Here is a 16,861-nt window from a genome sequence, read left to right on the forward strand (position 1 = left end):
AGACACCACCAAATGCAATAACATCGGTACATGTTAATTGTATAACCCAAAGACATCACCAAATACAAAACAAACCATCGGTACATATAACTACTCTTGCCGTAAGACATAACTAAAAACAAAATCATCAGGACATGTTACTTCTTTTACTCTAAGATATTGCTAAATACAAAGCCATCGGTAAATGTTATTTGGGAAACCCAAAGACATCACCAAATACAAAACCATAAGTTCATGTTACTACTCCTACCCTAAGACATCACCAAATAAAAAAACATCGTTACATGTTAATTGTTTAACCCAAAAGACATTACCAAAAACAAAACCAAAGGTTCATGTTACTACTCCTACCCTAAGACATCATCAAATAAAAAAAACATCGGTACATGTTATTTGTATAAACCAAAGACATCACCAAGTACAAAACCATCGGTACATGGTAATTGTATAACCCAAAGAAACCACCACATGCAATACCATCGGTACATGTTGATTGTATAACCCAAAGACATCACCAAGTACAAAACCATCGGTACATGATAATTGTATAACCCAAAGACACCACCAAATGCAATACCATCGGTACATGTTAATTGTATAACCCAAAGACATCACCAAATACAAAACAAACCATCGGTACATGTTACTACTCTTGCCGTAAGACATCACTAAAAACAAAATCATCAGGACATGTTACTTCTTTTACCCTAAGATATTGCTAAATACAAAGCCATCGGTAAATGTTATATGGGTAACCCAAAGACATCACCAAATACAAAACCATTGGTTCATGTTACTACTCCTACCCTAAGACATGACCAAATAAAAAACCATAAGAAGGACATGTTAATTATCTTACCCTAAGACATCACCAAATACAAACCATCGATACATGTTAATTGTATAACGCAAAGACATCACCAAATACAAAACCATCGGTACATGTTAATTGTATCACCTAAACACATCACCAAATACAATACAAATCATCGGTACATGTTACTACTCTTGGCGTAAGACATTACCAAATAAATACAAAACCATGAAGACACGTTACTTCTCTTACCCTAAGACCTTGCTAAATACAAAGCCATCGATACATGTTAACTGTATAACCCTTAGACATCACCAAATACAAAACCATCGGTACATGTTATTTGTATAACCCTTAGACATCATCAAATACAAACCCATCGGTACAAGCTACTTCTCTTACCCTAAGATATCACCAACTAAAAAAACCATCGGTTAAAGTTAATTGTATAACCCAAAGACATCGCTAAATACAAAACAATCAGTACATTTTAATTGTATAACCCTAAGAAAGCACAAAATACAAAACCATCTATATATGTTACTTCTTTTATCCCATAACATCACCAAATACAAAACCATTGGTATATGTTACTTCTCTTACCCTTAGACATCACCAAATACAAAACCATCGGTGCATGTTACTACTCTTATCCTAAGACTTCAACAAATACAAAACCATTGGTACATGTTAATTGTATAACCCTAAGACATCACAAACACAAAACCATCGGTACATGACACTACTCTTTCCCTAAGACATCACAAATACAAAACCATCGGTACTTGTTAATTGTATAACCCAAAAACATCACCAAATACAAAACCATCGATACTTGTTATTTTATAACACAAAGACATCGCCAAATGCAAAACTATCGGTACATATAAATTGTATAACCCAATGACACAACCAAATATAAAACCATCGTTACATGTTAAGTGTATAACCCAAAGACATCACCAAATACAAAACAAACCATCGGTACATGTTACTACTCTTGCCGTAAAACATCACCAAATACATAACCATCAAGACATGTCACTTCTTTTACCCTAAGACATTGCTAAATACAAGCCATCGGTACATGTAAATTTTAAAACCCAAAGACATCACCAAATACAAAACCATCGGTACATGTTAATTGTAGAACCCTAAGACATCACCAACTACAAAACCATCGGAACATGTTAATTGTATAACCCTAAGACATCATTAAATACAAAACTATCGGTACATGTTACTTTTCATGCCCTAAGATATCACCAACTACAAAACCATCGGTCTATGCGAATTGTATAACCCTAAAGCATCACCAAATACAAAACCATCGATACATGTTAATTGTATAACCCAAAGACATCACCAAATAAAAAACCATTGGTACATGTTAATTGTATAATCCTAAGACATCACAAAATACAAAATCAACGGTACATGTTAATGGTATAACCTTAAGACATCACCAAATACGAAACCATCGGTACATGTTAATTTTATAACCCAAAAACATCGGCAAATGCAAAACCATCGGTACATCTTGATTGTATAACCCAAAGACACCACAAAATACAAAACCATCGTTACATGTTAATTGTTTAACCCAAAAGACATTACCAAAAACAAAACCATAGGTTCATGTTACTACTCCTACCCTAAGACATCACCAAATAAAAAAAAACATCGGTACATGTTATTTGTATAACCCATAGACATCACCAAGTACAAAACCATCGGTGCATGATAATTGTATAACCCAAAGAAACCACCACATGCAATACCATCGGTACATGTTGATTGTATAACCCAAAGACATCACCAAGTACAAAACCATCGGTATATGGTAATTGTATAACCCAAAGACACCACCAAATGCAGTACCATCGGTACATGTTAATTGTATAACCCAAAGACATCACCAAATACAAAACAAACCATCGGTACATGTTACTACTCTTGCCGTAAGACATCACTAAAAACAAAATCATCAGGACATGTTACTTCTTTTACCCTAAGATATTGCTAAATACAAAGCCATCGGTAAATGTTATATGGGTAACCCAAAGACATCACCAAATACAAAACCATCGGTTCATGTTACTACTCCTACCCTAAGACATGACCAAATACAAAACCATAAGAAGTACATGTTCATTATCTTACCCTAAGACATCACCAAATACAAACCATCGATACATGTTAATTTTATAACGCAAAGACATCACCAAATACAAAACCATCGGTACATGTTAATTGTATCACCTAAACACATCACCAAATACAATACAAATTATCGGTACATGTTACTACTCTTGGCGTAAGACATTACCAAATACAAAACCATGAAGACACGTTACTTCTCTTACCCTAAGACCTTGCTAAATACAAAGTTATCGATACATGTTAATTGTATAACCCTTAGACATCACCAAATACAAAACCATCGGTACATGTTATTTGTATAACCCTTAGACATCACCAAGTACAAAGCCTTCGGTACAAAATATTTGTATAACCCTTAGACATCACCAAATACAAAGCCATCGGTTAAAGTTAATTGTATAACCCAAAGACATCGCTAAATACAAAACAATCAGTACATTTTAATTGTATAACCCTAAGAAAGCACAAAATACAAAACCATCTATATATGTTACTTCTTTTATCCCATAACATCACCAAATACAAAACCATTGGTATATGTTACTTCTCTTACCCTTAGACATCACCAAATACAAAACCATCGGTGCATGTTACTACTCTTATCCTAAGACTTCAACAAATACAAAACCATTGGTACATGTTAATTGTATAACCCTAAGACATCACAAACACAAAACCATCGGTACATGACACTACTCTTTCCCTAAGACATCACAAATACAAAACCATCGGTACTTGTTAATTGTATAACCCTAAAACATCGCTAAATACAAAACCATTGGTACATGTTAATTGTGTAACCCTAAAACATCTCTAAATACAAAACCATCGGTACATGTTAATTGTATAACCCTAAAACATCGCTAAATACAAAACCATCGGTACTTGTTAATTGTATAACCCTAAGACATCGCTAAATACAAAACCATTGGTACATGTTAATTGTGTAACCCTTAGACATCACCAAACACAAAACCATCGGTACATGACACTACTCCTTCCCTAAGACATCAGCAAATACAAAACCATCGGTACTTGTTAATTGTATAACCCTAAGATATCTCTAAATACAAAACCATTGGTACATGTTAATTGTATAACCCTAAGACATCTCTAAATACAAAACCATCGGTACATGACACTACTCTTTCCCTTAGACATCAGCAAATACAAAACCATCGGTACTTGTTAATTGTATAACCCTTAGACATCACCAAACACAAAACCATCGGTACTTGTTAATTGTATAACCCTTAGACATCACCAAACACAAAACCATCGGTACTTGTTAATTGTATAACCCTTAGACATCAGCAAATACAAAACCATCGGTACATGACACTACTCTTTCCCTAAGACATCAGCAAATACAAAACCATCGGTACATGTTAATTGTATAACCCTTAGACATCACCAAACACAAAACCATCGGTACTTGTTAATTGTATAACCCTTAGACATCACCAAACACAAAACCATCGGTACTTGTTAATTGTATAACCCTTAGACATCAGCAAATACAAAACCATCGGTACATGACACTACTCTTTCCCTAAGACATCAGCAAATACAAAACCATCGGTACTTGTTAATTGTATAACCCTTAGACATTACCAAACACAAAACCATCGGTACTTGGTAATTGTATAACCCTTAGACATCACCAAACACAAAACCATCGGTACTTGTTAATTGTATAACCCTTAGACATCAGCAAATACAAAACCATCGGTACATGACACTACTCTTTCCCTAAGACATCAGCAAATACAAAACCATCGGTACTTGTTAATTGTATAACCCTTAGACATCACCAAACACAAAACCATCGGTACTTGTTAATTGTATAACCCTTAGACATCACCAAACACAAAACCATCGGTACTTGTTAATTGTATAACCCTTAGACATCAGCAAATACAAAACCATCGGTACATGACACTACTCTTTCCCTAAGACATCAGCAAATACAAAACCATCGGTACTTGTTAATTGTATAACCCTTAGACATCACCAAACACAAAACCATCGGTACTTGTTAATTGTATAACCCTTAGACATCACCAAACACAAAACCATCGGTACTTGTTAATTGTATAACCCTTAGACATCACCAAACACAAAACCATCGGTACATGTTAATTGTATAACCCTAAAACATCGCTAAATACAAATCTATTAGTACATTTAATTCACTCACCATAGGACTTAACCGATGGTACAAGTTGAAATGAAATCAAGATTTTATGATAAATGGGACTTTTACCGGTTTGAAAAATACACAAATTGATAAAACAAAATAACCATAGAGTTCATCACTAACAAGTAAACCAAGGATCTTAATGAAATTGATATCTGGAAATTTATGCTGATCTTTGAATATTTTAAAGCATTGGTTAACACATATCCTTCGTTAATTAAATACGCAAGAGTTGCTAGTAAATTGTAATTCAAAACGTGGGAGTATTCATTCGGACAGACGATACTTTTATAAAATTCTGGAAAACGAAGATTATATAATTATATATTATATTAAAAATACATAAATCTATAGAATACAAAAAATCAACCATTTCAAAATTTCAAGACACCCTTAGTATCTTTTTTAATCAAAATTTGAACTTGAATACATTTACCATGTTTTGAAGCTGATTTTTGTACAAGTTAATAGCGAAATCCAATCAATATCAAATCAGATTATTTAGACATTTAAATACGATCCCACTATTTTTAGTCAGAACATGCTGAGATGTCGGTAAAGACGATATTCTGAAAATGTCGAAGGAGACAATTCAATGAGATAAAAAACAAAAGAGATCGAGGGGGAAACATAACGGATTACGATGTGTGCTTAAAACGTATTAAGCTCTAATACAATTTTGTGAAAAAAAAGGTTGATAATTTAAACTTAACTATCAATGATCTGTCATTAACTTGAGAAATAATACGATATGACAAAAGACATCCAATGGTGAGTTGTCGACTTAGGACAGGCACAATGAAATTCACAGGTATAACAAATGTGCAAAAGGTCATGTTTTTCTCTTACTGTTTATGACGTCGTTACACTAAATCCATTGGATGTTGGATGTGTACTGATTGATAATCTAGTCTTAGATGCATGTTTTTTTTATTAGTTGTTATTGGCTTTGAACTAGCTGTCAGTAACTGCGAGTACTCTCAGATCTGTACTAAGTGTCTTTTTGTTTTTGGGATTTACAAGTTCCCAGCCACGTTCACTCTGTTTTTTGTTAGATGTGTTTCTATTTGTATCAATCTGATGAGTTAAGCTCTTTTTAACTGATTTCGTTAGTTCGTTCTTATGTTGTACTGTTACACCGCTGTCCCAGGTTAGGGAGAGGGTTGGGATCCCGCTTACATGTTTAACTCCGCCACATTATGTATGTATGTGTCTGTCTCAAGTCAGGAGCCTGTAATTCAGTGGTTGTCGTTTGTTTATGTGTTACATATTTGTTTCTCGTTCATTTTTTTGTACATTAATTAGGCCGTTACTTTTCTCGTTTGAATTGTTTTACATTTGTCATTTCGGGGCCTTTTATAGCTGACTATGCGGTATGGGCTTTGCTCATTGTTGAAGGCCGTACGGTGACCTATAGTTGTTAATGTCTGTGTCATTTGGTCTCTTGTGAAGAGTTGTCTCATTGCCACATCTTCTTTTTTATATGATATCTTAAACTTCTTTTAATATTGAAGGTTAGACTAACGAGAAGCATAAAAAAGTGGGTCAGAAGTCTTTTAAATCCTACTAATTGGTGTCGGTGTTGATATCTTGTGAGTCAAATGCTTTTCTGTTAATTGTCTTTTGATCTTTAATTGACAATTTATTCATTTGTAATCATACATTTTTTTTCTTTATTTTGATGTGGATTGAAAAAGTATTTCAATAAACAAATCGTTTTGAAATTACAGTATCAAATACATATATATGAAAAAAGGATATGACAATAACATTCTAATGCTGCGTTCACAGGTATTTCGAATTAGTTTAATTTGCATTTGAAACTTTTTACGTCCGAAGGTAAATTTTAATACGGATTGCAAAGCGCGTCAAATTCGCTTTACTGTCCGAACGAAGTTAACCTTTATTTCGAATTAATAATTAATTAATTATGATATAAAACAAAACAAACAATTTTCGAGCCAATAACATCTCCGAACTTCCTCTCTTGATCTGATATGTCATTAATCGGAATCATTTGTCTTTTTCATTTTAACAGTGTTTTCTTTTTTTTTCCAAGAACATTGTTTTCCTGTTATTTTACACTAACAATTGTTAAACGAAAAAAATGTCTCAAACTTTGCCAAGATTTATCACTTCTTAAAAAAACTTCTTCTTTAGGGAACGACCGTTTGATTTTTATGGAGGATGTTAGGACCGATAAGACAGAATGTTTCCATTAACGACCAAGTTTTACCCCTTTATAAAATATTGTCGGACAGTTCGGACTTGTAGGGATATGCACAAATGACGTCAATATGAATATAACGTCATGACAATGACGTCATTATGGTTTTCGCCTATGATATTTTGGCAGACACGAATTATTTGTGTAACGTTTTTAATTTCAAAGAATCAAGAAATAATGACAATACTCTTTTAACTTGTCCGTCAAAGCACTTATTTCTGTTGATTCGAATTACAATTTAAAAAGTGTCCACACCTCAGTTTAATTCGATTTGAAACGAATTAATTATTTTGCATTAACGAAAACGCATTTCTAATGCGAATTGGATAATGCGAAATAGCCAATTCGAATTCGATCCAAATTTTAAAAGGAAGAGTGTGTGAACGCGATTAGCGATTAGCGATTTGGATTTGCATTGGATTTGAATTTTATTCGAATTAAATGTACGTGTATTATTCTTTATAACTTCAATTTTTACGTTAACTACCCAAAAAACTTATCGCTTTTTAATTGATGAAATTTAATACACAAACATTAATCTTTTTTACCATATTTTACAACAGCTAGCTATATGTCAATTACAAGTGTTGGCAGAAAATAAGAATATCAGCCATCAATTTTCAATTTAGTTACTTAAATTGTCCCTATACGGTCCATCAAAACCTTTATGAGCATAAACTAATTTGCGTAACATTTATCGTTGTGTTTTGCCAAAAGAATATTGGGTTAAAATGGTTTGCCCTCTTCATGCAGCAGTTACTAAGCGAACATTTTGCCAAATTGCTCGCATATTAACAGTGTAATTGATAAAATAAATGGTTATCAATTTTTTTTGTAATGTTTCAAGTTTTATTGATTCTTGTTTTATATCAACTTGGAATCCAGTCGATTACCCTTTAAACAGGACAAATTAAAATAGAGTCACATGAAAATTGTCTAAAGCAAAATGGTTTGGCTGTTATGAAAATGTTAATTACCAACCAAATATGTATATCGCCTGACTGAAGTAGTATTCCTCTCTAAAGACATTAGTCTCAATTTCAATAGGATAATAGTCATCCCTGCTTCCGTTATATATCTTGTTAGAAACCTCTCGATAGACAAAATTCAAATCACTTACATTATCCTATCATTTCAATTATATAACATGAAGTCCTTAATTTTCATTTCTTTCAAATAGTAATCAACATACTTTATATGTACAAAACTTAATTAGAAAAACCATTTTTTTTAAATATGAACTGTTTATAAAACGAAGAGTTAAATCATTACAGATTTATCTTAACAAAAACATACATTCAATGTAATAGCAAACCATCAGCACATGATGGCAAATATTTGCTTGCCGAATCAATTTACTTGCAAGTATCTAAGAGGCGTCAAACCTTGTGATTTAGCAATACAAACAGTATGGAATAGACAGGAGGCTACTGGAAGTGAGGCAGAGATGATTAAAATTATAAATAGTAATTATACATTAATAGCGTAATTGATTAACGCAAAATGCAAACAATATCAAGGCCTGCTCTAAAACTTAGAAAAATCCAATTTGTTTGACAAATTTAGCCTTCTTTAAATAATGATTTGTATTTTTTTTTATCTAAGTGACCACATTTTATGATAACTGGGTAGATACCATTGTTGGCAGCAGAGTAAAGTCGGATGGAAATGTGTACAACCAGTATAAAGTCTCCAAAGGATTTTAACAAAAATATTGATAAAAGAATTCCAATTCAGTTTTCTAAAGTTGTTTATAGGAACCCTATATTCTTATCGCATGTACTCCACTTTGCACATCAGTTTCTCTGAATATGTCTCTTATTAAATGTTGTGGGCTAGAAATATTTTGTTTAAATATGTTTTCTTCCTTATTGAAAAGAAACCAACAACAACCTTACCAAATTGGTACTGTAGTTATAGTTATATTTTAACAATTTCATTTTAGTTGTATATGTGTCAGACCACCAATTCATTCCTTCCAATTTAGAATTTATATAAAAGTAGCCTTACTCTGACACAAAATAATGCATTTGATGTTATTGTTGACTTAACTAAACAACAAACATGCAGAAATGAAACTTTTGGTGAAAGAGAAGTATATTTAGACAATTTTTGAGCAAAACATTTTCTTGTCTATGAGTTTGCATTAAAAGTTGAGAATTAATGAGCTCCGTTGTATACTAGATTTCTGGAAAAACAGGGGTTAATTTTTAGTATTGGCTTCCAAAAAGCAGTTCTTTCCTACAAGATTTTCAACATAGGTGGAAAATTGGCATGTAGAAAGGTGATATATGTACAATTCAGGATATACCTGGTTTCTATGAAGTTAAAGTTAAATTAAAATATAAAAAAAAAGCTGTGAAAATTGCACAATTTGGTTGAATAAATAGGGATTTTAATTGGTAGTGTGACACCTTATAGTATTATTGCTTAAAAGTTCCGTATTCAAAATATGCATAAACTAATAATGCACTGAGGATCAGGAAATAGTTGATAATTCAGTCTTAGATGCATGATCTTTTTTATTAGATGTTATTGGCTTTGAACTAGATGTCAGTAACTGCGAGTTCTCTCAGATCTGTACTTAGTGTCTTTTTGTTGTTGAGATGTACAAGTAGCCGTCCAATCTGTGTTTTTGTTAGATGTACTTCTATTTGAGTTAAGCATTTTTCAACTGATTTTAATAGTTCGTTATTATGTTGTATCGTTACACCACTGTCCCAGGTTAGGGGGAGGGTTGGGATCCTGCTTACATGTTTAACCCCGCCACATTCTGTATGTATGTGCCTGTCCCTAATCAGGAGATTGTGATTCAGTGGTTGTCGTTTGTTGATGTGTTAAATATTTGTTTTTCATTTATTCATTTGTACATAAATTAGGCCGTTAGTTTTCTCGTTTGAATTATTTTACATTTGTCATTTCGGTGCCTTTCATAGCTGACTATGCGTTATGGACTTCGCTCATTGTTGAAGGCCATACGATGATCTATAGTTGTTAATTTCTGTGTCATTTGGTCTCTTGTGAAGAGTTGTTTTATTGGCAATCATGCCACATCTTCTTTTTTATATCAAACATTACATTAGCCTGCTTTAACTTAAGCGGACCGAACTATTATTGAGCTACGCCTAACTATTCCTAGCCATTAAGCTGACAATAACCAACACCTTACCCTTATACTTTCACTAGCCTAAAACCCCAGTTTTTACATCAAACAAATATTAACCTAAAAGACAAAAGAACAAGTTTGAGAACTTTGTTTGTTATCACTTGAAAAGTATCTCTGGGACGATGATATCCCTTTGGTATCTTTAGCCTTCCTCTCTTATATGACAGCAAGATAAATTATGACTACACTCCGAACAATTTTCTCAAATGAAATAAGAAGATAAAAAAGAGGTTGGCTATGAACTCAATTTTTGTTGCATTTTAATATTTATTAAACATAAGATACTATAATTAAAGCAACTTAATAAAAAAAAATAAAAATAATTTAGAAAGGATTGCACATACAATATTGTGTGTTAACTATACTAGGTGCCATTTTTGTATATCGTTTCAAAAGCAAAAACAAACAAAACACGATTTAAGGTTGCATTTCTGTAAATATCGACAATGCAATTTCCCATAGGAACTCCTTTTACGGGTAAAACTGTACCACTTTTACTATGAAGTTTTGAAAAAAATTATATCCTAGAATGAAACATTCATATGCACTACTTTTTTTTTCAAAGGTCAAAATATAGGGCTGTGCGGCATATTTTTAACGTTTATATGTCCCAAACTTCTAAGAGTTTAAAAAGTAAAATCACAAAAATATTGAACTCCGAGAAAAATTCAAAACGGAAAGTCCCTAATCAAATGGCAAAATCAAATGCACAAACACATCAAACGAATGGACAACAACTGTCATATTCCTGACTTGGTACAGGCATTTTCTTATGTAGAAAATGGTAGATTGAACCTGGTTTTGTACCGCTAAACCTCTCACTTGTATGACAGTCGCATCAAATTCCATTATATTGGCAACGATGCATGAACAAAAGCAGACACAATAGGCAAAAATGTCAAAATAGGGGTACAGCAGTCAACACCGTGTCACAATGTTAATCACACCAAAAACAAACAAATATTTAACAAAGAAGCACAAAAAAGCAACATCACATTTAACAACCTCATGCATTGCTTACTTATTTTTTAAACTTACACTAAAATTCTGAACTACCCCTACCTTGACTTTAGGATTTCCACAAATTTCAATATGACCAATATGCATATGTATATTTAATGGTAACTTTCCCAAGTTATGTCTCTACAAGATGTAACATAGAGATCATAACTGGGAACCAGTACGTGAACAAAATTAATTATCTATGAATATTATATATCTCCCCAAAAGAGGCGTGGTTTGAGAGACAGTTGTATTTACAAAGTGCAACCTATAAGCATGAAAAATATATTTCCAAAGGGACCAATGACCAATACTGATAAACTATTTTTTTGCACGAACACTGCCCGTATTTGTCAAATATGTTTAAAGGTGCTTTGTGGTTAGTAAGGACAATAATTTATTGAATATTTCTGTGATGTGTTTGTAATTAATTAGACTGTTTTGCGATCCGATAATCAATGAGACACACACTCAATGAGACATTAAACAAAAAGACATCCATGGGAAATGTACAACTTTGAAGGATTAAGATATATCTAAACAATATTTAAGCTCTAAATTAACTCTTGTAAAATAAAGTGAATGTTTTAAACAAACCTATCAATGATCTGTCATACATATTTAATTCTTGCAACATTTAAACAGATATGACACAAACAGTAGAGTAGTCCACACATGCCTGTTATCTTAAACGTCTCTTTTTAAATGGGACGAAAAGACTAACAAGAAGTATGAGAAATAACTTCAAGCTGGTCAGAATTCTTTTAAATCTTTTTAAACGGTGTCGGTGTCAATTTCTTATCTGTTAATTGTCTTTTGGTCTTTCATTGATAATTTATTCATTATGATATAATTCAACATCTGTTTATTATGATGTGGATTGAAATAGTATGTGAATAAACACATCATTTAACAGTATCAATTACATGCATATGATACAGAACAAATACAATATCATCATAATACATATCATGCTGTTTCGATGGAAGCTCGAAGTAACTGCGTGCATGCTCCCTTGGCTTGATTTATAGTAACTGAGAAAGTATTATAATCACGACAAAAAGGGGTAGTAATGTTTTAGAACTTCAGTTTTTACGTTTAGGTTCGTTTACGGATATTTCTTTTATTTGCGCGTGATCAGTGATTTTCACGACAAATAAGTCACGTACAAAATGCCAAAAAAAAAACAGTTATGTTTGTGTGTTAGTTTTTGTATTGAGGTTAAGAATATATATATGGAACAAAGTAGAAGCAAGGGACGTGGAAAGAGTAAAAAGGCACAATGTTTCAGTTCTCTTGAAAATGATAATTATCATTTAATGATGATAAGCACGAGATGAGTAAAGGTATTTCTCTCTAGGGGTATTGGCCTCAAGATCAATAATAATATAGAGATCCCTACTCCATTTGACTGAAATTGTCATTACCAGATGCAGGGTAACATCTCGATGAACAAAATTCAAAACAGTTATGTTATCTTCTCAATCCAATTAGGTCAATCTAATTGCCTATTTTAAATTTCTTCTAAACGTATGTAACCAAAAGTTTAACTATACACTATATAACAGGTTTAAACAAATATACAGAACTCTAATGTAAATTCATAAACGGTAAGTCCTTAAAGTTTGACAAAAGTCAAACGTTCGATTACATTAATAAACGGAACGAATTGAAAACAAATGTCATATCCCGAAAGGATACAGCCAGTTTCCGAAGAAAAAAAAATTATCACAGTTTTTTTAATTTGGTTTTATAGCAAGGTAAACCTCCAACTTTTAGATATTTGTGTCTCCCCATTCATTAGTTACTATCGAAAACTTTGCCAAATTGACGGGTAGAACAATTGATTTTTGCAGAATTAATATTGGTTCATGTAGTTTTCTCCCCAAAGTTCGTAGTTACCAATGAAAACTTTGCCAAATGGGGCAAAGTATAGCTATATTGAAACTGCTAACTTCTTAGCTTGATGGAAGATTTCAGACTAAGTCGAAATCTGAATTTAATCTTAATATATAGATATTTGTTGATATCTGTTTTATATTAACTTGGAATCAAGTCGATTACACTTAAGATAGAACAACATAGAAGCAAAGAATGTGGAAATCGTACATAGTTTTATCTGTTATTGAAAAAGATAACTATTATAAAAGATGTTTAACGCAAATCATTAAAGGTAAACCTCTCTAGGGATATTGGTCTCAATATAAATAAAGATATTGGCATCCCTGCTCCAGTGGACTAAAATTATCATAAACAGATGCAGGGTAATTTTTCAATGAACATAATTCAAATCACTTAAGTTCTCTCATCAATTCAACATACATTTAATGTCTTTATTTTTCATATTTTCTAAAAAAATATACATTGCGCTATATATGTACGAAATAAATTAAAATATACATATGAATAAAAATTGCAAAGGTTAGACTAAAGATACAAAAGGTTTTTTTAAACTACAAAATCGAACAAACTGACCATGCCATAGCAAAAACTAAAAATAATACAAAGACAAACAACATTGTATTAAGCACAACATAAACAACTAAACACTAAAGATAAATAGTGGCTCTAAAGAGCCCGTGTCGCTCACCTTTGTCTATGTGCATATTAAACAAAGGACACACATTATAAAGAAGAATACAATTCATGACAAAATTCTCTGTTATGGTGATGGTGACTTGTTTGTAGATCTTACTTTACAGACCAGTCTTGCTGTTTTCAATTATCTCTATCTATAATGAACTTGGTCCAATAGTATCAGAGGAAAAGATTTTTGTAAAAATTTACAAAAAAATATGAAAAATTGTGATAAATAGAATTTAAAGAGCAATAACTCCTTAAGAGGTCAATTGTCAATTTTTAATCATGCTGACTTATTTGTAGATCTTACTTTGCTGAACAATTGTGCTGTTTACAGTTTATCTCTACCTTTTCAAATATTCAAGATAAAACCAAAAACTGTAAACTTTCCTTAAAATAAGCAATTCAGGGGCAGCAACCCAACAAGGGGTTGTTTGATTCGTCTGAAAATTACATTGCCAATAGATCTTCACCTGATAAACATTTTATCCTCTGTTCGATTTGCTCTATATGCTTTAGTTTCAGAGATATAAACCAAAAACTGCATTTTTACCCGTATGTTCTTTTTTAAGCCATGGCGGCCATCTTGGTTATTGTGCGAGATCATCGGATACATTTTCTAAACTAGATACCAATTTGGTTTTATTTGGCCCAGTAATGTCAGAGGAGAAGATTTTTGTAAAAGTTAACGGTCGGTCGACGACGACGACGACGACGGACGCCGGACGCCAAGTGATGAGAAAAGCTCACTAGGCCCTTTTTGGCCAGGTGAGCTAAAAATGTCAAAAATAGGAGTACAGCAGTCAACATTGTACTATAAACTTAATTACTATAAAAATAAACATATATGTAACAAAGAAGCACAAAAAGGCATATAGACAAAGCACATTAGCAAAAATGTAAGACAAGAATACAAAAATTTACAATAGCACAATAGCATAATGACGGGATGTATAAGTACATACCCAGTCATATGTATGAAAGAAACACAAAAAAGGCATATAGACAAAGCACATTAGCAAAAATGAAAGACAAGAGTACAAATATTATCATAGAACAAAACACAATGACGGGATAAATAAGTACAGAGTCACATCGAATGGATATCACCAAAAACAGACTAAGCAGTAAAAGTAATATTCATAAACACAAATAAAAGAATAATGTAACACGTTATTAAGTAAATAATTGTAACCCAACACAAAGTTATACTGAGACGGATATTCTGATACCCCTCTGTGCAAAGTTATACTGAGATGGGTATCAAGATACGTTCCCCTCGGGCAAAGTTATACTGAGATGGGTATCCTGATACGTTTCCCTCGGTCAAAGTTATACTGAGACGGGTATTCTGACTGGCAAAGTTTTGTTTAGGCGTTTATTCTGATAAATACCCGTCGGGCAAAGTTGTACTGAGTAGGGTATTCTGATAAGTGACCCTTGGGAAATGTCATACTGAGACGGGTATCCCGAGGTTGAATTTTTACCGAGAAGAGTATCATGATAGGTACCCCCGGACAAAGTTTTACTGAGACGAATATCTTGATAATAATTCCACCTTATGTAATAATGTTGTATTTTGATTGGATGAGAGACCTTGTATTTTTCACCAATTTCTATGTGTTGAGATTTTCTTTTCTCTGCCGGGGAATTTGTCATAAGGGAATTCCATGTGCCGGGTTATTTGCTAGCAAATAGCATTGCAGATGGGGAATACCATGTCTAAAAATAACTTAATGCAGTATTTCTATTCTAATAGGACAAATTTATGGTTATTATTTATGAACTGCAACTCTTACAACTGTTCCAAATGAAATATTTAGGATAAAAAACATCATTATTGAATTTAGAGCCAATGACGTAAAAATTCCGCGAACCTATACTTTAGATGACGTCATAAATAAAACTCGACAGAAATACATCGTCAACGTCATAAATAAGGAGATATATATATATATATACGGTCAGTGACTGAACACGAAAATGATAAGAAATGATTATACGGCCAATTCAATTTGACTGCGCAAATAGCACAGCTGCAGTATATACAAAAATTATGCAGTCAAATAGAAACCCAATATAGGATGCCTGATTACAATAAAATTGTTGAGGTCAAGATGGATACAAAGAACATTCGGTGAAATTAAACAATTATATCATGCTTACAAGGGATATTTGCCAAAAACACCTGTTTCGAGGTAAACAAATTTCCCTCGCTTAACGGCCTCTCAACCGGTATTTTTTGAAAATGCCCCTTGTAAGCATGATAAACTTGTATAGTATTCCTCGAGCAAAGCTATACTGATACGGGTATTATAACAAGTATTGCTATGACAATATTATACTGACGCTTGTATTGTGATAAGTAACCCGTGGGCAAAGTTCTACTGTGACGTCTATTCTGATAAGTACCATAGGACAAAGTTTTATTTAGACTGTTATTCGTTTAAGATCCCCCGGTCAAAGTTATACTGAAACGGGTATTCTGTTAAATACCCTTCCGGCAAAGTTGTACTTAGACGGTTATTCTGAGAGGATACCCCGGGCAAAGTTTTACTCAGACGGCATTCTGATAATTACCCCTCGGGCAGAGTTATACGGGGAGGGGAACCATGACAAATAATCCTTGGGCACGGTCATACTGAGACTGGTATTATTATAAGTACCCATCGGGCAAAGTTATACAAAGACGGGTTTTCCAATAGGTAT

Source organism: Mytilus californianus, unplaced genomic scaffold (assembly GCF_021869535.1).
Source record: "Mytilus californianus isolate M0D057914Y unplaced genomic scaffold, xbMytCali1.0.p SCAF_14, whole genome shotgun sequence".
Classification (NCBI taxonomy): Eukaryota; Metazoa; Mollusca; class Bivalvia; order Mytilida; family Mytilidae; genus Mytilus; species Mytilus californianus.